The following is a 21172-nucleotide window of genomic DNA, read 5'->3' on the forward strand; positions in this document are numbered from 1 at the left end:
AAGAGAAAAATCAAAGAGAGAGATCGGCTTAGCAAGAAGGAAAAAGAGAATATGCTGAAGAAATATCAGTGTATTGAGATATTGACACAATTTTGTGTTCAATCAAAGGCAGAATTACATGTTCTTGCAGATTCCTTCACGAAAATATCTCAACTACAAGAAATTATGGTCAAACAACAAGGTTATCTTCTTGAAGAATTTCACAAGCTTAAGACTGGAAGTAATAACCCGCCTTCCTCTAGTATTGATATGAATGATTAAGTTGCTCATGGAATAAGAAATAAGATTAGAGTCTTCTATACAAAAAATAGACAATATCAATGTTTTGATTTATTTCGATTATTGTATAAGGTCTATTTTGAATAAAACCATCATTATTTATGAATAAAATTATTATTTTATAATTTTTCTTGTGATAGTTACCGATTACATAGCTTGTGAATGAATGTTTGTATCTTTGCTATATGTATTCGGTTTATGGGATGTCTAATTTCGGTTCATCAACCTTAATATTCGATCTCATATGATGTTACCCTTATGATTTGTGTGGATTTTTGATTTAGCGGGATTAAGTTATATCCCATGTTGGTAGGCTTTATCAAAGGATCATAAGGTGTTCTGATTGAAACTCATATGTGAAAAGTCACAATATGTTGAATCAATTTATGTTTACATGAGTTGTGTTTAGCATAACATATGTGTTTCTTGTTTTCAACTTTTGCTATTGGAACGCATTAGTTAAAACTGTTTCAACCTTTCTCTGGTAAAGGTTGCTTTTGTTGTTGTTCTTTTGTTCTTGTAAAAGGATGACAACATACTGGGGGAGAATTCTTATTTGAACTTGTGCTTAATGATATATCTTTATGGGGAGAAGAGGCTGCGGAATTTGAGGTAACCAAGGTTTTTAAAGCGTGAATCATTTTTCTGATTTGAAGAATCGAATCATATGTTGAATCATGAAATGTAGATTCATGGTTCATTCTTGAATCATATAAATATCAAATATCAAATATAAATGTATATATATAGATATAAAGTTGATGTCCATGGAACTAATTCAATGAAATATGGTTAGAAATGTACAAATAGATAATAAGTTCACATTTATCACCAAATAAGCCACGACACACTGGTTTGAACTACGTTGTGTAGGTTAGAGATCACGAGTTTGAACCTCTTCTCCATTGTTTTTTGCCAGATTTATTAGAAATTAGTAGGTCAAAGCATACAGGTCAAAGTCAAAATCGCATAAAAATGGAATCTGTCTGATTTAGGGAAGATTCGATTCAACCTCACGATTCAAATCATGTTGGAAATTTCTGGAGCGACTCGTACGATTCAACTCGTGAATCGTACGAGTTTAAAAACCTTGGAGGTAACAAATTTGTTAGTTAATCGTTTTCCTGTTTAAGAAAAGTATGTTTATTTTGCATATATTTTGCTTTTGCTTAACAAAATTCCGGTACAATTGATATGTTCCATTATTGTGTATGGATGTGTGTATGTATGATTCAATTGTTTCCGGTTAAGAAAAACTGTGTCAATTTACTCGGCTTATTGTTTGGTATCTTCTTTATTGTTGGGTATCAAGTGTTTTTGCTTAACGAAATTCGGTGCAATTGTGGTGCTATAATGTCTATGTTTGTTTCAATTTCTTCCGGTTAAGAAAATAATTGTGCAAGTCAATTTATTTTGGTTTGTATTATTTTTTATGGCTTAACGAAATACGGATTTGTTTAGTCCAAATCGATTTCGGATAAGAGAAACTAAGTTAATTATGATCTTAGTTAGACTTATCAAATTGGAGGATGCGGTTATTCAAGTCTAATCGAATGCCTTGACAAGAAAAACTAGTTAACTAACCTAGTGTTTGTCTTGTCTAAAGAGAAAGGTCTTGGTTATTGTCTGAATAATTAGAGCCTGATGAGAGAAATAAAGTTAATTCCGATCTTTATTTTGGTCTTATCGAAATAAGATATTGCATATACGCAATCGGTTTAACAAGGGAATTAAGTTTCTTAGTCGAATTGTTTAACTATAAGGGAAAATTGCTTCGGGAAATTGTTTCCTTGATAACACATTAAAACTAAATTACTTGTACTTTCGGTTTTAATATTGGTTATCTAAAGTGGTATGTGAAACCTTCGTGCTTAAATCTTATAGGTTGTTTACAAGTCTTTTAGATTTGTAAGATGCTTTTGGTTTGTCCTTTATTTGCTCGAACCTTTGTCATTTTGTGACAAAAAGGCGTAGAAATATATGGAGTAAACAATTGATTTGAAATCACTAAGGAAAGGACAATTGTGCTTAAACGTTATATCTAGCGAAAGAGTAAATCATTGACTAAAGGGGAGAAACATATCATATTGTTGTTGTAATGTTCTGACTACAAAAAGGGGTATATAACAAAGACGTTTGGATTGAATATTTACCTAGCTTACTTTTAGGGGGAGTAAAAGATTTTGTTATTCAAATGTCAATAGCGGCATTTATTGATTGAATAGATGCAGGTTATTGTGATGCTGAAACTTGGAACCAAACGTATGTAAAATGAATCCTTTTGTAATTTGTTTATCCATATGTAATAAGAGTTTTGTCACTAAAATTGACAAAGGGGGGGATTGTTAGAGCATAGATCGGTTTAACTCACCAAGCGTTGGTATGTCAAGTTTGGTTGTCATATTTTAGTGTGTCAAAACTCATCTAAAATCGCTTGATTGTATACTAGAGTCAACTTCGTTTAGGTTAGACTAGGAGTCTAGGAATGTTGAGACATGCAAGTATTACTCCAAATACCTGAAGAATGTTCAGAAGTAGAGAACTACAACGACGACATCATCCTTCCACTTGAAGTTAGTAATATTTACTTGAACTGTTTCATTCCTAACATATCTTTCAAGTCGTGCTATATTGAAAACATAACTGCGAAGCTATATATACTGTACATATTATAGTACTCTAGTAATGTGACATGGTCATATTTGTATGATTATAGTATTAAGGAATTAGACTACGAAGTATAACACTTATATTTTGAACTTCGTAGATATGACGTCAACATAATCTTGTATATACTGTTATGATTATGTGAATGGGTTATGGTGAAGATTTCATCCTAGGAAACAATGTTTTACATTCGTTTAAAGGAAGTAAATTCATGAACTTGTTTCTTGAATCGAAAGGGAAATCATTAGGCTTATTGGTTCGGTTATTCATTGCCAATCTTTGGATGACCAATATGTGTGCGATGGTAGAACCGATCGTAACTATGTTATGTATCTTGGTATAACTAATCATAATTCCTGACTTATGATTTGGTATGACTAGTTTTTATTAATTGGTGTAACAAATCCTAGGTAATCACCATAAGATGGTATGATCGATATTTGTAATTGGTGTGATCCTAGTATTTGGTGTGACCGATCATAGAGTGTTGTGTAATCGATCCTTGTAATTGGTGTAACCGGTCCTGGTAACTGGTGTGACCGATCACAAGCAATACCATGGGAATATGGTAACCGGTCATGGTAACTTGTGTGACTGATCACAAGTATTCCCATATTGAGGTATAAATAATCCTAGTGATTGGTAGAACCGATTGAACCCATGTATATGATTTGATATTTGATCAATCACATGGTTATCTTGGAATACAGGTCAACTAATTCTAAACTTGTTTGGAAGTATGGTATTACCGATTCCAAGAATGTAAATCCATGTAAATATGAATAAGTATTCACAGTGAAGCGATGTCAAAATACTTTGAACATGTAGAGTAACTCTTATCATTTATTGTTCAAAGATATTCCTTAGTACTCAAGGAGATCATGTGTCGAGATAAATTAAGATTCTTTTAATTATGGTTTTTAGTTTTATATGCTTTAATTACCAGCAATTAAATGCATATCTCTAAAGAATAAAATTAGTAATGTGCATTTACTAATTTGAGATTTTCGATTGAGAGATTTCAGAAATATTGGACAAGCATTTATTGGAATTAGGAAAATCCAATTTTTCCATTCAATGCGTTCTTGAGAATATTTTCGGTTTTGGAAATTCCTTTGTGTCCAAACATCCTTGGTCTATAAATACCTAAGTTTGCAGTTCTAGCAAACTATCCTAAGAGCCAAGCAAACTTCAATTATTGTTGTTTCTCATGTGGAGCCGTCTAATCGAGAGGAAAGTATCCAAATTAGGTGAAATCTCTTACGACCGCTCGTTTAAAGACTTCTGTGGGATCAAGAATCTCTACGAGTACCGTTAGTGGAAAACTAGATAATTGTAGTATTATTAGTTTACGATTGATTTGATTGACTAATGGTTGCCGAAACTTTGATTACACCTAGTTTGTTTATTCTTGAGAATCTTCTTTTCTGATATAAGATTCACTCAAACTAGATCGAAGTATCGACGAGATCTTTAGAACTGTTTGTAGATCTAAATACATCTTCTGATAATCCATTGTTAACAGACTCCGTTCTGTGTGTGGTTGATCATAAGAGACAGGTGGTGTTGTGCAGGTTTTTATTGAAGATCCAAGAAGATTTGAAGACGAAGAATATTTCTTATTAGTTCTCATATCTTTGTGTGCGCACAGACCTTAATAGTTTGGGATACAACTAGAATCGGATTTATTCGATTGATTAGTTGTGTGAGATCGGCATTCTCAATATTTCTCTTTGAGATTTATTTTGATTGAACGTGAAACTAAGCTTAACTGCTTTGGTAGTTATTGGATAGATTGATCTAACCAGGCTAAGGAGCTTATTAGATTAAACGAAAGATCCTTTGCGTTGACTTGAGATATCTTTATCTGGAAAAAATCAATAGAGTTGTTACCAAAATCTTTTTTGTTCCTTTACTATTTGGAATACGATCCAAAGGAATTATTCCAGTGCGTAACCTTTGAAGTCGGAAGCGCAGGGATACTGAGGAAACTAAGTGAACTAGGGGTAGTTGTTTGGTCTCAACTATACGAAGTTGGTTTAGATTTTGTATAGCGGCTTAATTCTGAGGGTATTTGAAAATGCGGGGGTCTAACAACCACACCCAACAATTCGTTTGGAAATCTGAGAGGACTTAATCCCATACACTTTCTAGAGAATCAAATAGACAGTCAGACTCAATCTAGAGTAAAGTATATTAAAGAGTATTAATATCTTTGTTTCATAATATAATCAGCAAATCGAACAGATATAAATCCGTGAGCCTGATTATTATGTGAAACAACTTGAACGGTACCAAAGACCAATGTTCAAGTGTCAATCAATGTAAATCAACAACCAAAGGTTGGATATTATAATTGGTTGATCTAAATGCACAACCTTTGATATTTCAATTATATAACAAAATATAATGCGGAAAAGAAATAACACAGACACCAGAATTTTGTTAACAGGAAACCGCAAATGTAGAAAACCCTCGGGAACTAGTCCAGATTCAAGACCACGCTGTATTAAGACGCTACAGACTCTAGCCTGCTACCAATTAACTTCGGACTGGACTGTAGTTGAACGCTAATCAATATCACCCTGATTCAAGGTGCAGTTGCGCTCCTTACGTCTGTGATCCCAGGAGGATACTACGCACTTGATTCCCTTAGCTGATCTCACCCACAACTAAAAGTTGCTACGACCCAAATTCGAAGACTTGATAGACAAATCTGTCTCACACAGAAAAGTCTATAGGATTGAATTAATCTGTCACCCACAGAAATATCCAAGAGTTTTTGTTCCGTCTTTTGATAAATCAAGGTGACCTGGACTTGTATTCCCGAAGAACAACCTAGAATTATCAATCACCTCACAATAAACTTAATCGAATAGTGAAACAAGTTATAGTGGAATCTCAAATGATGAGACGAAGTTTGTTTGTGATTACTTTTCTATCTTGCCCATCGGAGATATAAAATCTCGAGCCAATTATTTCGGTTGTACTCAACACGATAGAAACAACAAGATCAAATCACGCAACTATAAAGATAATAGTTGGGTCTGGCTTCACAATCCCAATGAAGTCTTCAAGTCATTAACCTACATGGTCTCGGGAAGAAACCTAAGATTAAAGGAGAATCGATTCTAGTTATGCAACTAGTAACACACATGAGGTGTGGTAATTAGGTTTCCCAGTTGCTAGAGTTCTCCTTTATATAGTTTTCAAATCATGGTTTGCAATCCAAGTTACCTTGGCAACAAAGAATTCAATATTCACCGTTATATGAAAAACCTAATTTAACCAAGCTAATATCTTTCAACCGTTATATCGAACTTAGCTTGTTACACACAAATGAAATGTACCCTCATTTAGGTTTATGCAGCCGTACTTGAACGTGTACACCATGTTGGTTCACAAATAGTTAACCGAGGTTAGCCATATGATTACTCTCATATCAACCTTATTCATCTCAACCATAACTAGTTCAAATGACTCAAATGAAACTAGTTAAAGAGTTGTTCAATTGCATAAAAAACACAATTGAAACCAAATCGGTTTGATTCACTTGAATCAATCATGAACATTATAGCCACGGTTTTCAAAGATTGCATTCCTTATGATTTAAATGTTTAAATTCATGAACTGACCGATTTGACAAAGTAACCAGCTTAAGTATGCATACGAGTATGCGTACTTAAGTAACCGGATTTGAGTTTGTTTAGTTTTCAAACTCAGCAGAAATTTTCGGTTCGAAAATTTTCACCAGTATGCGTACGGGTACGCATACTTAAGGTGACTAGTTAAGAGTTTGTCAAAACCAAACTCAGCAGAAATTCTAGGTTCAAGAACTTCCACCAGTATGCGTACAGGTACGCATACTTAACCTGTCTCCTTCACCAATTTCGTATACACACATATGCATACTCTTGGCTTCCGGTTTATGGATTTATATACTAATGTGCGAACACACTATATATGCTTATATCCAAAGATGGTTACATTCTGAACTCTTTATTTCAATCATTGAAACATTTTTCTATAATGACAATAGCCGGTTTCACACACTATTAGCATCAAAGCAATTTTCAAGATATTGAAATAATCATTATCGAAACATTCCAAGCCTACATCAGATGATTTTATCACACAAGCCATGTAAGATGTTACTCGACAATTTTCTCATGATATAAGATGAACTTGGTCGAAGCGAAAGCTTGCCAATACATATTTCGAGAAATATGTAAGCGAGATATACTCAGTTCGAAATCTTAAATACGTATAGAGAAAACTATATCGTAACACAATTTATGTCTCAATATAAAAGATAGTATAAATAGACTTTCCAAGTGATAGATGAGTTCAAGTCTCCACATGCCTTTTGTAGAATAAGTTCCACAAGCTCCCCTTAGTAGTTCTTCGTCTTCAAGAGATGAACGCCGTGAAAACTAAGCTCAACTACACTATCTATGTCCTAGTCCGAGACATCTATAAATAGGCTAGAAATCAATACTTATAGTTTTGATCCCTAACATTTACAAACATGCTTGAGATAGCAATGCATGCGAGTTCAACCGATCAATGCTCTAACAGTATTCAATTTTGGACTAGGTCCCGGGGTTTTTCTGCACTTGCAGTTTTCCCCGTTAACAAAACCTTGCTGTGTGATTTACTTTTGTTTTCCGCAATTATATTTGTTTATATATTTTAAAGTAAATTTCACTTTACGTTAACTCCGATATTCTTGATAGTGATCCTATAGAGTTTGGTTAAGTCCGAACCTATTATCAAGTACCACACTTTGGTAGTCATATTGTCTCAATATCGTATCCATAGACAATCACACAAAGTTTGAATACCGAAATTGTTGTATTGTCTCGACTTTGTCCATAGACGATCACACTTGGTGAGAGGACTTATAGGTTGAAACAAAAAGATGGTGGTGTATTTGGGTACCCTCGTCTTTTCAATTTAGTTTTATGACAAGCTAGTCTATCTCCATATCTACCTAAGAGGGGAAAGAAATACTGAGTTTTGTTTTAATGAAGAAGCAAAGGCACACCTATCATTCAAAGCTAGTTTCTTAATATTAAGAATATTAGGAACTTCATTCTTAACCTGATTAGGGACACCTTTACTAAAAGAAATACCCAATTTTGATAATTGATTGACTAACCAGAGAATATGCTAAATTTCTCAATGATGTGCAACAGATTCCTAGCTTTCTTACTATTAGCTTTGGAAAAAATCAAACTGTCATCTGCAAAAAAGACAAGTGAGAAACTGCAGGGTAATAATCATTAATTTTAATCCCATGAATAAGATTATTATGCTCAACTTCAAGGAACGCTCTAAAAAAAGATTTCATACAGAGGACGAACATATAAGAAGGTAGAGGATCTTCTTGTGTAAGTCCTCTTTGTGGATAAAAAAGCTCATTTGGAGAGCCATTCAATAGAATTGAAAAGGATACGGTACTTGACTTGTCTAGACTTTGACTTGACTTGTTCAATCATTTTACAAAAATCATCACAGAATCCAAGATTTTTTATATTACTCAACAGAAAGGGCCATTAAATTCTGTCAAATGCCTTTGACTTGTCTAGCCTGATGGCCATCTAACCTCTCTTAGCAATGATCTTTTTCATTGAGTCTACAAGCTCATGTGCTATAACTATATTATCAGTGATACATCTCCCAGAAACAAAAGAAGTTTTAAAAAGAGTTATAGTTTCTTCTAAAACAGTTTTTATTCTATAAGCTAACAACTTAGATATATCACTTTATAAGAAGTATTATACAGAGATATAGGTCTGAAATCCACAGCATGCTTAGGACAGCTATTAGGGATGGGAGATATAAAATTTTGGTTCATTTGTTTCAGAAGATGTTTTGATTAGAAGAAAGATTGCACCATTCTAATTAGGTCTTCTCCAATAGTTTCCCACATGGTTTGATAAAAACCAGGAGGGAAGCCATATGGACCAGGAGTAGTCCAAAGTTTTATCTCAAAAACTATTTTTTTTATGTCCTCAGAGGTAGGCATATCAAATAGAACATTGTTGTCCTCACGAGTAATGCAGGGATTGATAAAACCATGATAGTTGGTTGGAGAAGGAGGAGTAGAAGTACTACACATATTAACAAAATGATCCTTTAGGTTTATAGCTATATCTACTCTATTAGTGAGCCAAATCCCCATTTCATTTTGTAAAGAGTCTATTTGGGTCCTTTTTTTTTCTTTCTAAAATTTGCGTTATTGTGAAAATAAGCAGTATTTATATCTCATAGTTTAAGTTCTTCATCCTTCCCTCTCTGCTTCCAGTAATTAGCCTCCACATCATACCAATAGTTCAATCTATTCTACAATATAACAAATTTGGAGCCCAATGGATTAGTATTATGAGAGTTGAGAACATCAAGTTGAGCTTTGATTTTGTTAATCTCAGTTGTAATGACACCAAAACGTTTATAGTTCCAGTCTATAAGATTTTGTTTTGTTTTAAATAGAGTCTTAGTTAGCTTAAAAGCATCAGAACCATGCATACTAGTATTCCAGTTATGGGCAATGATTTCCTTACAAGCGGAGTCTGTAAACCACATTTTGTTTAGTATAAATGATGTTTGAGTTTTGGAGTCCATTCCAGCAGTAGACGACAGAATAGGAAAATAATCACTGGCCAAAGGGATTAAATCATATGTTATAGCAGTTGGAAAATTACTTGTCCAATCTAAATCAGCTACAGCTCTATCTAGTCTTTCATGGATTAGATCATGGCCTTCTCTTCTATTAGTCCATGTATAAGGATTACCTATATAATAGACTGCAAACCATTACTATCAATAATATCATTAAATATATCTAATTGATCCTGAGTGACTGGGTTACCTCCTTGCTTTTCAACCTGAGTTAAGATGAAATTTAAGTCACCTAAGACAAGCCAAGGTAAACTCATATGTATCGCAATGTTTTGCATAAAATTCCATTGGTTTTTTCTAACCAAGTCATCTAGAGCACCATAAACAAAACTAACTAAGGAGTAGTCAGTTCTGGCATCTATTCTAAGTTTACACTGAAAAGTATTAAACTTAGCCTCAATAATACTTAGATCAGTTCCATCCTTCCATAAGAGACATAAACCCCCTGATAGACCAATAGGTTCTATAAAGGAAACATTAGGAAAACATAAAAGATTAATATATTGGTTCATTTTCCTATATTTGTTTTTGGTTTCTATTAGGAAAATTATATCAGAGTCATGTGATCTAATCAAGTCTCTCCGATGTTGTCTAGTATCCTTGTTTCCATAGCCACCAACATTCCAAGACGAAAATTTCATTTTAGTGGAAATAGACCAACCAAGTAAATAGGAGAAGGAGTTAAAACACAGTTTGCGATGCAAATTAGATATATAAGAGTGAACTTTTTTGGGATCAAACTTTACCTCATTCTCCTCAGTATTGTCTCCAGATTGCTTGTCCTTTAGTGTGATTCTAGCTGTTGATTGTTTCTCTATTTCATCTTCATTACTATTAGTTGTTTTTCCTTCATTCAATAATCTATATCTTTTTTCTATTCTGGTTGTTGGATCCTCTGATTCAGTAATAATTTGCATCTTCACCATTATACCATCTACTGGTGGAACAAATGGTGCTGACTTAAGACTCTTTTTATTTGTTGGCTTGGGTATGCTATTTGTAGTTGATATCACAGTGATGCTCTTTTTAATCCTTCTAGTTCCTCCAAAAGGTAGTGGCTTTGCATGAGATGCTTTCAGGTACTCAGCTTCATCTTTACAAGGTCCCTTGCAGTGGTTGATTATAAAGCATTCTCTATATATTTTGTTTGGTTGTTTCTCATAAAAGAATCTAACCCATTTTGTTGTTCCAGCTGCAGTGATTACCAGGACACCTCTTCTTAAAGGAGTTGTAAGCTCAATTCTAACACAAATTTTGACCGGAACACTATCAACAAGAATAACATTGGCAGGTTCAATTGCAAGGACTTTCCCTATTTCTTCAACATATTTCACATTCATATGTTCTGGTTGTAGATGTTTAAGTTCAATCGCGCACACTTGTTTGCTCCAATCAAGGTTTTCATGAATCAGGCATTGGAAATAATCATACAGAATGCATAACTTCCCGTCAATGTTCCATGGTCCTTCATCAATAACTTTGTCCACCAAATCCTGGTTCACAAACTTGAGAATCATTACATTCGTGTCAATTTCTATAATCTTTACCTCTTATGGAGGGATGAACGACCAAGTAAACTGAATGTTTTTTTCCACCACTCCATTAGACATCTTCCCTTCAATTATTATCTTCCCAATCAAACAAAACTTCCACTCTCCATCACTTGCATTCTCATCAGTTATTTCTCCATCTTGATTAAGGATAATTACATCATCACCAGATTGTAATTCCAGAGTTGCTTTTCTAAACCTCAATTCTAACTCAGATACTTCATTGCTAGATTTTTGAACAGTCTCACTGTTGGTAAGGTTTTATCTCATTTATTTTCTCTTTTTCACTGAGTTGTAAGGGTTTGTGGTTTTAGGGGATATAGGGTTTGTATAGTTATATCATAATTTAGGGTTTCCCAAAATATGATAGATATGGGATTTTTGTGAATCAATCATTGATAGATTTTTGGGATTGGTTGAAACAGAAAATGCAAGAATACTAGATGTAGTTGACCATAAAAGAGCGAGGGATACGAACATTTCGAATTTGAAACAGACTTTTTATCCTCCACACGTGCAACAACCATGGGAGGGTTATTCCTTAGTTGAATTGGTGAAAACCCATTCTTTTCCTTTGAAGAAACTAACAACAATGAGAATCACAGAAGAAACATTTGCTTTAACAAGCAGTAACATAACAACAACAAACGCCATAACCAACACTGGATACCCAGCAAACGCCATAACCAACACTGAATACCCGGCAAATGCCATATTTGTACAAATCAATATGTATACACAAAGAGGAGAAAGAAGATTTAGTTAGACATAATCAATTTTTAAAATTTAAAAATCAGATTTAAAAAGTATAAACTGAAAATCAAGATGGAAGATGGAAAGGAACATGACGAGATTAGAAGAATTTTATTGACGTGTCTTGGAAGGAGGGATTTGAAAAATTTAAAAATCGGGTTAACTCAGTTTCCACCGATTTACAGAGCTTCATCTGGCTTCATGAAAAGACAATTACAGTTGAATCTTTCTAATTAAATTTAATTTATTAATTAAAAAAAAGCTAACCTTAATGCTAAATATTAATTTATAAAAAAATTCAAAGGGCCATGGCCGGGATTGTAATCCCTAGCTAATTTAACCCGATTAAAAATTACCAGGGCCTCCCTTATAGTCTTGACACCCTCGATTTCATAATATGGTGTCATAACTAAATTTAATCTAATCTATTGGCTTAACTCTCGGGTGTAACTTAGTTATAATCCTAGACTTAGGTTTGTGATAACTAAGTTTCATGATATAATTAGATTTTGTCATCTAACTCAATTTTCTAACTTAATTTTTTAATTAGAAACCACTAACCTTAATGTCAAATATTAATTTCCAAAATATTGTGGAAGGATATCGAACGACCAACCAAACAAAATCAACAAGTCGATAGAGGTTGAGACCCGGCCTTCGGCCCTGATCACTGTGATCTGATTAACTGAACACGGTCCCAACCATTACAGGTCGACTAACATTTTACAGAAGGATACTGACTGTCCGACCAAAGAATAAAAATTAGGTTAGGCCGAATAATTTAAGGGACACGGTTGGGGCTGTAAACCCCGACTAATTTGACCTGACCAACAAAACACCGAGATCGTAGGTCCTGAGTAACCTATACACTCAACCTACATATTTCAACCAAATAACGACTAATTTTGATATGGATATACGTTGGACCATCGATTATACGACCCCGACTAATTTAACCTGACAAAGAAAACACCTGGACTGCATGCCTCAGCTAAGAACTAGGCCGTTCCTAACGGTCGGGGACTTAATCCTTGCTACTATGACCCTGAATAACTAAACACAATATTATAACCTGAATATTTGAATGATAATTTTGTGAACCCCGGCTAACTTCCATGTTGACTAAAATATTGTGGGAGAATATACAAAACCGACCAAACAACGTAAAAATGTCGTAATCCTGGTTGTTACCTAGTCAAGATATAAGAATAGATTAGTTTATGGTTGGTAAAACTTTAATTAACCAATTTTTTTATATAGACTTTTCTCTCTCCTTCTTTGTCTCTCTCACAGGCGATTTCCAGTGACCAAAAGATTTTTCTCCGACAAACAACCGTTCAGATTTGTTCCTCTTGGAGTGGATCTGAGCAGTACCCAACTTTCTTTTAGTTTCCAGCAAGATATTTCATAGATTAGCTAGGTTTTTCTTCTTCTTTTTTTAATATTTTTTTAGATTTAGCTTATCCACATCTTTATTGCGTCTCTTCCTATGATTTTATAACAACTTTTATCGACTTTCATGGTCGTTCTTAGTTAGGTTTCATGGTGTCCAAGATCATCGGTGGCGAGCTCCGACAACCCGGATCTTCATCGGCATATTCAAAACTCAAAGCAAATCACTCCTACTTTGGAGTATCTCTTTCCAACGAAAAAGAAAGTTATCAAAAATGGTGGACTTATAATCCGAAAACCATTTCTCCTCCGATTCAATAAGTTCTTACATACATATTTCTAGTCTTTTTCCGGTGTTATTTCTCTTCTCTTGCCAGAATACTTGGTTTTATACTAATTTTGTATGGTGTTACTTTATTATTCTTTATATTGATGTCTTGAAACTTTTTGTAACCTTAACTTTAGATTATCAATGAAATGAAGAAGAGATTTTTTTTATCAAAAAAAAATTAAAAAAAATTAAAAAAAAAAAATCTATTCCATTGTATAATGGGAACACCCCTTAGCACTGTTCATATACAATAAATGAAGATGCAAATTTTGATAATCAAAATTTGCCCAAAGTTTCATAACTGCATTAAATATACTATCTAAATTAAATGAGGCTAAAAAGGTAAAAACGAAAAAAAAAACAAATCAGGAGAGAATAAATGAGGGGAGAGTGGGTCAGGTGTGCAAGGGTCCCATGAGAGGGGGAAAATAGAAGCACGTGCGAAGCGCGTGCCAACATACCTGTTTTTAATAAAGATGTCGTAGACCAGCTTGAAAATAGTCCATCTCGAATAAACGAAATACTGAATTCAAATCAAGTGATGGGATATGTAGGAATTACTGGTTAATCCATTATTGGAGAACCACTTAATGTGTAGTCCAGCAAAAAAAAAAACGCTGGTCCAAAAACATGTTTTTGGGGCAGTTTTTTTATTCTCTCGTCCAACACACATGCAAGTGATTTGAATCCATAATTTGCATATACCAAATATACTCTTCTGCAACTGTATATAACGAGGAAATCAAATTCGAGATCTATATCTTTTTTTTCTTCTTCATCTCAGATCCAAGTCGCTCGATTTCTTTGCTGCTGCGTTTTTGTGTTTCTCGCTCTCTGCTGCTGGTAGTGTCTTTCAATTAGGTTCATCTCAGATTCGAATTAGGTTTATCTCAGATTCGAACAAGGTATTTACTACAATCATCTTTCTCTGCTGCTGCTCTTTTTTTTTCCTTCTTGGAATCATGATGAATAATTAGTTTTATTCTGATCTTCCTTTTATCATATTAATTGTCTATGACGTACATTGTTAAATTTCTTTATCATTTCAATTTACGATGATTTACATTGTTCAATTCGGTTTCCGTTCGATTTTTTAAGTAGTTTTTTTTGTGATTTTTGTTCATCTCAGATTCGAAATAGGTTTATCTCACATTTGAACAAGGTATTTACTATAATCATCTTTCTCCGCTGCTGCTCTGTTTTTTTCTTTTAATTTGATTTTTGTATTTTTTGAGATATGTATGTTCATTAGACAGATCGTGTAGTAATTTTATTTTTTCTTTTGATATAGTTGCAGTTCATTAGTATGTTTTTTTTGATATGATCACGTGTCTCAAAATATATCGGACATATTCATATGTAGACACGGTACATGTTAATATGTGTTTTGTTATTTATCTTACATTACGTACCAATACATACGACACATAACATGCTCTTTTCATCCCGCAGTATATGAAAATACATATCAAAATGGATAGCGCATATCCATTCAGAGACTCAGTTCATGTCAATACGTACTTCATAGAACATGTCAATACATATCAAAATGTATAACACATATCTATTCAAAGACTCTTTTTTAGACTGTAGTATATGTCAATACATATCGAAATATATGACACATATCCATTCAGAGACTCTTTTCTAGACTTTAGTACATGTCAATACATATCGAAATGTATGACACATTTCCATTCAAAGACTCTTTTTTAGACTGTAGTATATGTCAATACATATTGAAATGTATAGGACATACACTTTCAGAGAATCTTTTTTAGATTGTAGTACATGTCAATACATATCGAAATGTATAGGACATTTACTTTCAGAGACTCATTGCATATCATATCAATATGTATATTATATAATTGTTTTTTTGGGAGTTTGTTAATTTTTGGATCATTTTTTACAGGGTCAACATGTATGCCATTGCTCATGATTCAGATATTTCTTGCTACTCTCATGTATACCACAAGCAATACCACTTTGGATAGTTGGGAAAGAAATACCACTTCATGTTCTTGTGGATGTATCGCTCCAAATTCTTGTTGCATTACATTTTGCAAATAAATCGGCTTTGTTTGAATTGAGGTGGATGTTATTTCAGCAGGCGGATCTAGTTCTTCTAGGCGAATGGATGTTGACAACAGTGCAGACTTAGTTGTGAGTGCGAAAAACTGTTATTTGAAAGATGGTAAAGAGGTTCCAAATGTGCTTTTTTTCTTCAGATGGTTGGGAGGACATATTTGAGGATACAAAACAACTATTCTACGGTGGTGTTGATGTTGTACCTATAGCTTGCGAAAAATAATGTTTGAGAACTGGATATAAGGTAAGGAAATTGAAGAATGACCTTGAGAGATTCACTGCCAAATGCAGCGAGAAAGGTTGCTCGTGGAGGCTTCATGCAACTGCCATTGGTAGTTCTATTGATGTTTTTAAGATAAAGGAATATGTGGGGAGGCATACCTGTGGTGGTGGTTATATGTCGAAGAATCCAAGAGTTACTAGGAGTCTAGGAGGCTTATGAACAATTTAATTTGTGAGCGTGTCAGGCACAATCCTCTGATAAAGCCAGCAAAGATTGTAGATTATGTTAAAGTTGGGGGAGGGATCAACATACAGTATCACCACGCATATCATGCACTTGAGTTGTCACATCAACAGATTTTTGGCAATGATGTAAAGCCGTACACTGATCTTGCGTGGTGGGTGAATGTAGTTAGGAAAATATACCCCGGGTGATATATTGATTTCGACTACAACGACGCAACAAAGAGATTCAATAGACTTTTTATTTGCTTTGGAGCTTCTAAAAAGGGCTATAGATTGTGTCGTCCAATGATATTATGTGATTGTACATTTCTGACAGGGACATTCAGAGGAGCTCTCATGGCGGAAACATGTCTTAACGACAATCAAGGTAACTGCGTTTTTTTCTTTTTTCATATGGTAGATCTAGTATAATACGTACTGTTTATTTCTGTAACAATACAAGGACATATAACTAGTATAACTCTAGTCCATGCTTAAAAAAAAGCAAAAAAAAAAAAGTAGAACAGAGTAAGGATTACAAGTTGATATGTAGTGTTTGGTAGTTTGTTTACTCATTGACTACAATACTGACAATGAGTATAATACTACATATTGACCTTACTGAGTATGAGGTAAACCATACTCCATGTCAATATGTAGTGTTAGATTTTCACATATTGACCTTACTGAGTATGAGGTAAACCATACTGCATGTCAATATGTAGTGTCTGGCAGTTAGTTTACTCATTGACTACAATCTTAACAATGAGTACACTATTATATATTGACCTTACTGAGTATGAGGTAAACCTTACCGCATATCAATATGTAGTGTCAGCTTATCAACATGTTGATATGTACTGGTTGTTTTATTTTTAGCGGTTGCTTAACATAGCTAATAATTCTTTTTGCAGGTTTTTATCCTCTCACATATGCATTAGTTTATGCAGAAAATAATAACAATTGGGAATTTTTTTTCAAGAATCTGAAGGAAGATGTGGATCATCTCCCTATCACTTTTATGACTGACCGAGGTGAAGGGTTGGTTAAATATATTCCCAAAGTATTCCCTAATTCTCATCATAGCTATTGCTACTTTCACTTGTGCCAAAACTTACCTATCACAAATTCTAACGAAAAGTATAAAAAAGTGACCGATTCTTTCCAAAAGGAAATGCGCTTTCTCCTGCATGATACGAGGAAGCTCTTTAACAAATGATTAATTTGGGAAGGCCTTGGGTTGCTGACTACTGCCGAAACATTCCAAAGGAGAAGTGGTCCAGTGCGCTCTTCAAGGGCTGTAGGTATGGTCAGACTTCTTCAAGCATTGTCGAATCTTTTAATAATTGGATTAACTGCGAGAAGAAGTTACCCTCATGTGCGTTCCTTGACAAGATCAGGTTTGTATCAGTTTCCTTTGTCACGTACAATCTTATATGTAGTGTTAAGATTTTATTAATTTCTTTTGTAACAATACATGCCTGCATGTTCTGTTTTAAGCATGCTTCACTAATCTACGTATAATGTAATATAATAGACTTTTTGTTTTCTTATAATGCATGCTATGTATAATGGAGTTGATGTCAGAACGTCGTGAAGAGAGTATTTTGATGAACCCAGAACTGTTAACCCATGTGTATCAAGCCTTGCTTGAACTACACATTCAAATTGGACGTCCCTGGAAAGTTAGTCAGTCACATGCTAACCTCTTTGAAGTGCATTCTCCACGGTTAGCATTTACCCATAATTTCTATCATCCGATTTTTAGTTAGTATCTTAGGTGTACTGTAGATAACATTTTGATATGTACTGTGTATATATTCAGTAGATAATATGGTGTGTTTTGTGTACGCAGGTCTCATATGGTAGATCTAGAGAAAAAAAAAGTACTTTCCAACGATGACGCGTGTATGGTTTTTCATGCTCGCACGCTACTGCAGCTATTGCTGTATTTGGAAGAAGGATGCTTGATTACGTCGACGATTACTTCAAAGTTAGATGTTATCGTGAGCTATATTCAATAGCTATTAGACCTGTTCCTAACCACGACAGGTATGCGTCTTTAAACAATATATTTTTATATTGTTTTAAGGAACAATATACTGTGTACATAATATGTGTAGTTACAAATTTTTTTTTTCTCACAGGCCTGATGAGTATCACAAAGACGATACCGTCCTTCCACCAGCTGTAATTAGGGCTCCACCAGGAAGGAAAAAGGGAAAGCGTATTAAAAATACATGGGAAAAGAGTAGAAAATCTGTTAAGTGTTGAAACTGTAATTTGAAAACTCATCACAACAAGGCAACATGAAATCTTATCAGTCAGTATGAATATTCTGAATAATGATTACGACGGGTATGTGTTTCAAGCAATATATATTAAAGATATACCTTTGGGTAGGATGATACAATACGATGAGTTTTTTAGTAAATAGGGTTGTTGGCTTCTCTCTTTTTTTTTATCACAAGCTTTGAACGTGCAGCAGAATGTAAAAAAATGTATACTGATGACGTAACCATTCTTTCCCCCAGCTATTATTTGAAAAGCTTAGCGGTTAAAACATATATCCCACTGGACCATGGGATAAACCGAGTCGCGTTTACTGGACTAAACAAGAAAGTTCTCATATGGTTTTGTCGTGTGATCCGAGTGGAACCAAACTCGTTGACACCCTGACTTAAAAATGACACATTCCGAATACAAAAGATTGGTCAATCAACATCACCATCTAACAAACTTGCCCTATAATCCTTTCATAACCTTACAATGTTCCATCTTCGTATCATCATCTTATTAATATAAAGAAAAGAAGTATTTTTGGTGAAGCCTTTTTTTTTTGGCGAAGCTTTTTCACTTCACAAAAATGCCTCTCCGGATTTTCAACTTTTATTCTTAAAGTTGCATAAAATGAGAAATGCAGAGAGGATTGACGTGTAAAACGCCGACATAATGAATCCCACTTCGAACCCGCCATCCTCGTTTTAGCTTTTGTTTTTAAACCTTCTCTCTTTCTTTTGTATCTTTAAAATTAATATTTCTCTTTCTTTCGTACCTTCAGTAGAAAGAACAACATATCATTTTATTCATAAGAAACATCATTCACCTTTGTTTGCATCTTAATTTCACATCATCTTAGTTTTAATCGATCTCATCTTCTTCGTTTTTAGTCACTCTAATAAAATCAGAACATAGAAAAACAAAAATGCTCCTTTTCCTTTTCACACAAAATGAATCTCCCTTTTTTCTGTCACAGGTAAAATCAATTCATGAAATCAATAGACAACACAATTAAAATAAGATCCGAAAATGAGATACTTAATTTGACATTTACATTTAGGACGAAAATTCAAATGCAAAACGGAGATTACACACCACTATGATTCTCAAACTCCCATTATTAGTGCACCTCATTCAATTACAAATTCATATCATTCAATAATTGAAAAAATCCCCCAAATATATACTCCATCTGTCCTAAAATTTCTGTCCTATATTCTATTTTCGTCTGTCCTAAAATACTGTCCAGTTTCTGTTTATAGTCATATTTTTTAGTCAAACTCTCAAATATATCCTTCAAATTTTTATAATTATAAAATTATTTTAAATATCACCAATCTAAATATTAAATGATATCTTCCTCAATATGAAACAAATCTACTATATCAATCCATAAAGATTTTTATTTTTATCTTTTGTTTAAACATTTCTATAAATATTATAATTATCAATGTATTTTTCTTACATACTCCATATACTCCTTTTAATTTTAGTAATAATGTATCATTCAGTGGGGATAGTTTTGTAAACTCTTCCGGTCTCCTTAATATTTTGACTTAGTCAAAACGGACTAATAATTTAGGACGGAGGGAATATATATATACTGATCAAAAGAAATGATTAGAAACCCAAAAATTGGAATTAGGATATCAACCACCGTTATGCAAATCTTTTTTCCACGGATACTATGTATTGGTTTGATTGTATAAAATTAACTGAGATCCCTGTTAAACACATGTCCCCTTTAGTGGAGGGTTGGAATATCACGTGCCCGGCTGGCAGCACATTCACGCGTTCATTTTTATCTAATTGGGCATTTTTTCTTCAGAAAGTCTAGGTTCACTTCCGATTGTCACCGAAGTGATCACCGACAGATACAAAGATCACAAGTTATGGGCCCCACTTCTGCCACATTCACATCCCAATGCATTGCACGCAACCCTGTATCCCTTCAATCCCTCTCGGTGAAAATTGAAGTGGGAATTCATTGTGACTCTAGCACAGCTCTTTTTTCTTCGTAGAAACTTTTTAAAATTTGATTGCAACTGTATCTAATCTATTTTAATCTTCAAAAAAAGAAAAATCTAATCTATTTTAAATTATTCATCATCAGGTTTTGAAACGTGATGGTAGGAGTGTTGTACGTGCCTTCTTGCTAATGTTTGGCATCAACGATGGGATGTTGTTTATTCATGTTTAAATATTGTTTAAAAACTGAATATGAGACCATATACATAACAAAAAATTGAGAAACAATTGTAGTTGCCTATAGATACTATACTTTGGATTGAAAGTGAAAAGTTCGGGAAAAAATGGAACATTACAAAACTGGAAACGCCCATTTGAGACCATAAAAATAGATTAGCGCCAGTAGATATTTTTGATTAAAAATAATTGAAAAGAAGAAAAATAAAAGAATTTTGAATGGAATTGCAGGTTTGCGTCTAGACTATGTAAATAATAGATAAAGTGATCCCTAATGGTAACACTATTGCTATTAGCAAACCAACTACATTCATGTTTTGATTTTGAGTCACTTCTTAGGCTTCGAAAGGGAGCGGCACTTTGCGCATGCATCTTTGATAGGGCTACAATATGATCACGGCGGAAATTGAACGAAAGGAAAGTAAAATTTTTTTCATGGATGGTCCAGAAGGTACTGGTCGTGTTGTTCTAACGACTGTCTGGAAAAATGGTG

Source organism: Papaver somniferum, unplaced genomic scaffold (genome assembly GCF_003573695.1).
Source record: "Papaver somniferum cultivar HN1 unplaced genomic scaffold, ASM357369v1 unplaced-scaffold_19, whole genome shotgun sequence".
NCBI classification, from domain to species: Eukaryota; Viridiplantae; Streptophyta; class Magnoliopsida; order Ranunculales; family Papaveraceae; genus Papaver; species Papaver somniferum.